This window comes from Notamacropus eugenii, chromosome 1, assembly GCF_028372415.1.
Source record: "Notamacropus eugenii isolate mMacEug1 chromosome 1, mMacEug1.pri_v2, whole genome shotgun sequence".
Taxonomy (NCBI): Eukaryota; Metazoa; Chordata; class Mammalia; order Diprotodontia; family Macropodidae; genus Notamacropus; species Notamacropus eugenii.
This window is the reverse complement of record NC_092872.1, coordinates 700,825,664-700,834,361: the sequence shown is the minus strand read 5'-3', so window position 1 is coordinate 700,834,361 and position 8,698 is coordinate 700,825,664.

Genomic DNA, 8,698 nt, shown 5'->3' with positions numbered 1-8,698 from the left:
GTTGTAAGGACCAAATGAGATAATATTTGTAAAGCACTTAGCACAGTGCCTGACACATAGTTGGAGCTTAATAAATGCTTGTTGTCTTCCCTTCCCCTTCCAAAAAGAATATTGGTAGCAAAAACAGAGGTCTTTGTTTCAGGAAGAAGCTTGGTGTCATTAGAACAACTTGACCAAAAAAATTTTAATAAAATAAATGTAAATTTTAAAAAAACTTGACAATTTCCCAAAGTGAACCAAAATTCAAACCCATGTACCAAGAGTGGCATTGGAGCACTCCTCGTGGAGCTGGGCATGCATGCAGTTCCCTTCCCTCTCCAGTCCAGTTCCCACTTCAGGCCAGTTCCTACTCAAACCCAATTCCCACTGGAATCCAGTTCCTACTCCAGTCCAGTTCTCACTAGAGTCAGATAATTCAGAATATATCATGGCGCCCAACCAGTGTTGGCATTACTACAGTGCAAGAGATCCATTGGCCTCAGCCTCCCCTAGCATCTGAGATTACAGGTGTCCACCACCACCCCAGTGGCTATGGAAGTCCTGCGAAGTACACACTTCTGTCCATACTCAAACAAACTTTGAGAAGTATTCCAGAAATGTAAGATTTTTTAAGGATGATTATATTCTTCATAAGCACAAAGGTGGTATAGCAGAAGGGGCACTAAGTTTAGAATCAGAAGTTTACTTTTCTGTCTCTGCTACTAACGACCTGTGTGACCTTGGACAAGTCACTTTCTGTCAGCCTCTGTTTGTCCCTGTTCAAAAGGAAGTGCTTGCCCTAGATGATGCCTACGGTTCCTGCCAGCACTAAATCCTGATATCCAATGATGATTACAATGATACTCCTGCTTGACTTGGTCCAAGTTGTGATGACACTGACTTGGTGTTAACAATTACTCCTGGAATGAATGAAGAGTAGAGGGTAAAGGAAGTAAGAGTATTCAATTCACTTCAATATTTATTAAGCCTCTTCTGTGTGAACAGACTATACTAGGTTTCAAGGATACAAAGACCCCCCCCCAAAAAAAGACAGCTTCTATTTTCAATCATTCAATCAATGAGAATGTATTATTCACCTACTATGTGCCAAGTAGTACCAAGTAGTACTAGGCACAGGGCATACAATATAAAAATGAAACTTGGCCCCAAAGAGTTTGCATTATGTGGAAGGATTCAACATAAGTAAGGGTTAAAGAATAAATATCAAGTAATTTGGGGGAGAATGCATTTGAAGTTGAGGGGATCGGGAAAGGTTTCATGCAGAAGGTAACAGCTGAGAAAGGAAGGGAGAAATAAGACTTTATTACCAGGCATTGTGCTGGGCACTTTATAAATATTATCTCATTTTATCCTTACAATACCCCTGGGAGGTAAGTGGTATTACTATCTCCATTTTACAGTTAAATAAACTGAGGTAGACAGAAGTAAAGTGATTTATCCAAAGTCACACAGCTAAAATGTGTCTGGGGCTGGATTTCCTGGCTTCAAACCCAGAGTTTTCTCTTGCATCAGCTAGCTGCTTCCAACCTGAGTGGCTGGGTATTTTTTAAAGAAAATGAGAGAATAACAGGCAGAAGTATGGAAGGAGTGTGTTCCAGCCGTGAGAGATAGCTAGTGCATGAAGGAATGTAGACAAGATACCTAGTGACTGATGTGTGTGAATAACAAGATGATTGGACTGTGGAACGTGGAAGGAGGAGTGGTACTGTATAATGAGGCTGGAAAGGAAGGTGTGTAAGGGCTTCCCTTGAAGGCAATAGGGAGCCACTGGGGTTTATTGAACATGGGAGTGAAATGGTCAGATCTGTGCTTTGGGAGCTATGTGAAAGGTAGATTGGAGAAGAGACAGATGAGGTAGGAAAGCCAATTACCAGGTCAATTTCAGGGTGGGGTAGGCGCAGCTGGTGATGAGGGCAGTCATTAGAGCTACAGGAAAAGAAATGAGGACTTCCAATCAGAATCCAAGAGAGCAGCAGTGACAGGCTGGGCCATCATGAGTCAGAGTTTCTTAGAAATGTCCAAACCCAAAGGGTTTAATTAGAAGAAGGGGAATCCTGGGTTCAGAGAAGAGATTCCAAGCCAAGAAAGGGGCTTATGGGATCAAGTCAGATCACCCTGAACAGACTATTGTCAGGTCTGTCATCAGGTCTCAGTGACAGAAGACTGAATTCACTCCTGAAGAATTCATTAGAGAGGCTTCGAGGTCAAATCTGATTAAAAAGGCCATTGCTGAGGAGAGTACCTGGAGGTGGGTTCTAGTCTGCCCTCTGACATTACTTAATCTATGGGATCTTGGTTAAGTTGTCAGTTCTCCCTTCCTACATAGGTCTCTTATGTAAAATGAAAGGGAGGGACCTGAGGACCTCAGAAGTCCCTGTCAGCTGTGGGACCTTATGATAACCTTAGGATATACTATGAGTTCTGGCTTCCAGACAGTGCAGGGCTAGATCATGGGCTGTGCAATATATCCCAGGAAAACATCAATGAATCACATCAAGCCCTGGCAGTGTGCCCCCCTAGGGGTACAAGAATTCAGAGCTTAGACTCTGATAGCAAGGTGGGACTCTGCAGAGGTGCTTATAATTTACAAAGCACTTTCCCTATATGATCTCATTAGATACTCACAACAGACCTACCGTAGTAGATTCTGTTATTATTCCCATTTTACAGATTAGGAAGCTGAGTCAGGTGAAGGTTAAATGACTTGAGGCTGGATTTAAACTCAATTTAAATTTCTGACTCCAAGACTCGCTCTCCATTCTACCTGAATTTAAAGGACTCAACCCTGCAGCAATAGCTGGTTTGCCCCAGTTCTAGGTCATCAGCACTCCTGCATCCTTAAGGAGAAGGGATTTTCCTTTCCTGGTCACAACAGTTCCCTTTGGAAGACTTTTCTCCATTCAAATTTTCTTCTTCCCCTGTAAGCCCAACCTGAATACCCACTTTGTGTCAGGGGAAATGACTTCTCTGGAGCTTGTGAGCCTCCTACAGCAGCAGGATTCCCTAAGTCTCCCTTCCATTGGGGCTGCCTCTATGAAAAGCCCTTCTCCTTCTCCTTGCCCAGCCCCCTGGCCAACACTAGCCTGGACTTGATTCTCAATGAGCCCTCTCCCCTCCTCCTCCTTCCCCCAACTTCCACCCCTCTCCCCAGATCCCAGTTCCTTCCCAGGGAAGAACCTTGCCTGTATCTGGTGTGGGCCATAAGGACTGACTCCTAGGTCAGCGGGAGCACAGACCAGGCTTTCCTAGGCAGGAGTGATTTCACTAAGGAAAGTTCCCAGGCTTCCTGAAGCAATCTCATGGGATCTCCCAGTTATTTCCCTCCCTAGGAGGACAAGAAGAAGGAGGCAAGAACATTCTGATATCATTTCAAGTAGTCTGTCTCTACCTCCTCCCCCAGCTATTGCTTAAAATTCCCTTTAGTCTTTGATGCCAATTTTAAAATGGAAAACCACACTTCCATCTCTTCTCAGTTGTAGAGTCCTCAGGGGAATGAGAATCTGAGAACAGGATCGATTCAGTTTCACAAGTATTGATTCATCACGGACTCAGCCAATGTTGGACAAGGGCTAATTACCCAGACAAAAAGAAATAGTCCCTGACCTCAGGAAGCTTATATTTGACTGGGGAGAGGGAGAGGAACTGGCATATAGAATATAATTTAAATACAAATAAATGCAAAGTAATGGGGGTAGGGAGATGGCACTAATAACAAGAGAATACAGAAAGCCTTGGGTAGGAGGTGATGTTTGGACTGAGCCGTGAAGGAAGTGAGAGGGGTTTTGAGGCAGAGGGAAGGCGGAGCAGTCTCAGCATGGGGAAGCAGTCTGTATAGAGGCTCTAAGCAAGGAAATGGAATATCATGTGAAGAAGGCAGCCAATTTAGCTGGAGGATAGAATATATAACAGAGGGGAATGTTTGATTAACCTGAAAGGTAGCTTGGAGACAGATTTTAAAGGTCTTTAAATGACAAATAGAGGAGTTTGTATTTTCAGGTGAGCAAAGGTAATAGGAGGACATCATGAAGTAAAGAGAGACCAGAATGGAGACGTCCCACGTCAGAGGCACGTTTTATAGACTATGCGACTGTGCCCACACTGACTGATGCCAGATCATCTCTAAGGACCCTTTTGGCCCTACAGCCTATATCAAACAGCGAGTAGGCTCCCATCCTCTGCCTCTTAAGGAATCCAGCAGCCCTTAAGAACAGTGTCAGGTGTGGAGTTAAATGTGGGAAGAAAAATGTGGACAGAGACCTGAACTTGGGATCAAAAGAGTTGAGATCAAGTCTCAGCTCGAACTCAGCTGGGTGACCCTGAGCAAGTCACTGGACTTATCTAACTCTCACATTCCTCTCCTACCAAATGAGAAGAATATTTTTACTGTCCTTATGAGCCATGAGACTCTGCTATTACCTAGGATGTGACCTGGGACAAGTCACTTCACGTCTCTTCAATTTGATGGCAACCTAATAAATTGTCTCCTCATCAAGACTGTAGGATGGGTGTACCTTTAAGTCTCCCTGCCCACTCCTTGGGAATGGGGGGTTCAGGGATTGGAAATTGGAAGTTGGGAAGGAGAGGAGGCACCTGGGTGTCAAAGTGGATAGAGCTGGGTTGGGAGTCAGGAAGACCTGAGTTCAAATTCAGCCTCAGACACTTACTAGTTATGTGACCCTAGGCAAGTCACTTAACCCCCATCTACCTAAGTAACCTAAGTGGAAGTAACAATAGCACCTACTTCTCAGGGTTGTGATGAGGATCAAATGAGATGATATTTGTAAATCACTCAGCATGATCCCTAGAACATTTAAGAAATACTTGTTTCCTTCCTTTCTGGTCTGTCATGTTATAGATTTCAGTGGGTCTTAGTGTCTAACAAAACTTCTATCAAAATTCAATTATCCTTAGGGTAATTAAACCTTATTGGCTAAAACTCTAAGAGGGAGTTGTGAAACCTATAAGGGACAAAAGGAGGAAGGAGGAGGATGGAACATTGAAAACAATCTCCACATCCTTCAGGGAACTCTATTCAGACACTTTCTATTATTCATCTTGAGGCTCTGCCATTAGAGTTGTTTGACCCTGGACAAGTCAGTTCCCTTCTCCATGCCTTGGTGGGTGGTTGGACTATTGGATTGCAATTGTCCCTCCCAACTCTAAATCCTATGATCTTCTCCATTGCTACATTGGCCCCAGCTGCCCCCACCACCACCTCCAGGCCCAGTCTCCTGTCAGAGTTCCAAATGGCATTCCCAGACTCCCACTCCAGCCAACCCTAGAACAATTAGTTAGAAGCACATAAGCAGTTTTCCTTTGCCTTGGGGCCTCAACAAGTCTTGGAAAGGAAAACACTTCTTAGAAGGCCTGACATCTGAATGCGCTTCAGGGGAAGTGGTGGATGTGGCTTCTGCTGTAATTCACGAGCCCTTGAAAGATACAAGTGGTTTGGAGGAACCTGTAAATGAGGTTGGGGAGCAGATGACATGATTGGCTAATGTGGGAACTAGCCCATGAAAAGGAACCCAAGACTGCTGCACCCCGGGATGCATTTTTCATTGTGGTCATGGAATTTTGGGTGCCCAAAGGTGTTTTCTTAGCTTGATTTTGGTTCCTTCAAACAAAGTGTCCCTGACAACTCCAACTGGGAATGATGGCTTGTTTAGCAGCCTGGGAGTGAGGGGGCAGGGATGGGGTTTGAGGGGATGGGAAGGAGAGAAGGGAGAAAATTGATGTCAAACTGTGTACTTGAGATGTTAATTTGACCTAAGAGCATTGTGGTTTGGCAAAGTCTCCATTCAGTGTTCATTAGACCATCGATCCTGTGATGGAAGGAATGTTGCAGATCATCAGTCTATTCCAATATCTTCATTTTATGGATGAATAGACTGAGGCCCAAGGAGGTAAAAGGACTTGCCCCAAAGTCTAACTGGGAGGAAGCATCAGAGGCAAAATTCAAACCCAGATCATTTGATTCCAAAGTCAGTGTCTTTCCTATTATACCACTCTTCTAACAGACTCAAAAATGTATGTAACTTTGGGATGACCTTGGGCAAATAATTTTAATTCTCTGCCCCTTAGTCTGTCATCTGTAAAATCAGGGGGGCAGGAATGGATTCTCTCTAAGTTCTTTTCTAGGCCAAAATCATATGATCGTGGGCAGCATCCCCTACCACTTCCAATCCTTCTAGTTCAACCCTCACAGTCACTGTCTAAGGAGGCAATTCATCTAGAGCAGGGGCTTTGGTCATACCCTTCCACAAAAGTCCCAAAGGACTCTTGGGTTCCTTAGCATCTTGGATACATCACCATCTGCTTTGTCCCTAAAGTCTAAGGATTGTCAGGTCTTTCCATCTGACTTGCAGGTAAAACATTCCACCTGTGTTGTCTTTACCTTTTGAATGTTTGCTCCTTGAGAACAGGGACTGTATTGCTTTTCTATTTGTATCTCTAACACTCTGTACACAGTAAATGCTTACTAAATGTTTTATCAATTTATTTATTCATTAAACATTGAATTGTTATTTGCTGAATTACTGGGTACATGGGTTCTCCAGATAATTCAAATCTATGTGCTTAGCCTAGAGCTGGGAAATAACCCTATACTGTCACCCAAACTATCACTACACCCTCTTCCTCTTTCTCCTCCCAAATTAAGCAACAGACATTAATTAAATACCATATGCAGCAGAAAAATTTTTTTAAATACATTTGTTAAATCCTTACTTCATACCAGGAACCATGTTGAAATAGTTTACTAATTTTATCTCATTTGACCTCACAATAACACTATTATTATTTCTGTGGAATCCATATTATTATTGCCTTTTTATAATTAAGGAAATTGAGGCAAAAGTGGTTAGGTTAAGTGACTTATCCCATGATCACAAAGCCAGGAAGTGTCCAAAACCAAATTTAAACTCAGGTCTTCCTGATTCCAGGCTCCTTCTTCCATCTACTATGCTCTGCCTAGTATGCTTAGCTTGTAAGGTTAAGTTTGACACAGTGGAAAGTATACTATATGAAATCGTAGAATTAGAGTTAAAGGACACCTAGTCCCATCTCCTCCTGTTACAGATGAGGAAAGTGAGGCCTGTGGGTGTCTTGTGGCTTAGCCAAGGTCACATACTTGGAATCCAAGTTCTCTCACCAGCAGACATTATACTATACTCTGTTGCCTCCAATATAGGCCAAGAATCTGGATTCAAGCCTTGTCTCTGATGCTTTCTGGCCTTGGAGAAAGAACTTTGTCTACTCTGTGTTTTTTTCACGTGTGAAAGGATGATCTCTAAGGTGCCTTTGGATCTCAACCCTCTGATCCTTTGCCAAGAGCCTTGCACAAAAACCCCAGAGGGCCTCTTGGGACCCTAGCAGTCAGTCATCCTTGGGTAAGTCTGAGGACAGCTAACAGCTCTACAGTTAGATGAATTAAGTCCCCTCACCTAGAATTGGTGTTGTGGCTTGGGGAAGCACCTGTCAGCCTTTCAAAACTATTGTTTTCTATCATGCATAGATTTCCATACCAGGACATGTGAAAAATGCTAAAGGAAGATTACACATGCCCTGCTCTCATACATTCAGGATCGCAGCTCTGGGAACACAGAGCCTGACTTCTGCTTGAAGGCTTCTCAATAATAATTCTATGCTTCCTTTCATTCTCTCCCTGGGAAACACTGAGTACATCTGCATCGGGCTTATTCCTAGCTCTTCACTGGAGGTCCTCAGTCCCACTGCGCACATATCCATAGCATCATAGATTTGGAACCAGAAGGAAGCTCAAAAGCCATCTAGCCCTTTTTTTCAGTCATGTTTGACTGACTCCATTTGGAGTTTTCTTGGCAAAGAGACTGGAGTGATTTGCCAATTTCCTTCTCCAGCTCATTTTGCAAACAGTCAAGTGACTTGCCCACGGTCACACAGCTAGTAAGTATCTGAGGCCAGATTTACACTCAGGAAGATGAGTTTTCCAGACTCCAGGCTTGGTGCTCTATTCACTGTGCTACCTAGTCCTTACAACCTCTCTATTTACAAAGGAGGAAACTGAGATCCCAAGGAGAGAAATGAATGACCCAGAGTCCCATATGCAGTAAATGTCAGAGGCAGAAAGTGAACCTACACCATTTGACTCCAGAGCTAGTGCTTTGTCAAGTTAACAATAATATTTTTTAAAAGAAGAGGTTTATTAAAATTCATCTAAAGAATAATAGCTGTAATGTCCTGTTTCAAAGTGTGGAAAGTACTTAGAATTACTAAGATTTTTAGGACTCCTTGTACACTAACATTTGAGCCTCACTGCAGCCTTGGGAGGTACATACTGCAGATGCTATTAAGCTCTGCTTTTATAAAAAACCTGAAGCTTGGAGGGGAAGAGTGACTCCTTCGTGGTTATATGGCTAGAAAGTGCCACAGAAAGAAGAGGAATCTAGATGTTCCTGACTCTGAGTCTGACACTCTCTTCTCCAGACCCCACTGACTCCAGAGCCAAAAAGGTGCTCACATCTGACAGACAGACAGGTAAGAGGTAGATAGATGATAGATAAATAGATAGATAGACAGGCAGATAGATAGATAGATAGATAGATAGATAGATAGATGATAAATGTTACACAGACAGAGATAAATGATATACAGACAGATAGATAGACAAACAGAAAGATGATAAACAGATAGATGACATACAGATAGATAGATAATAGAA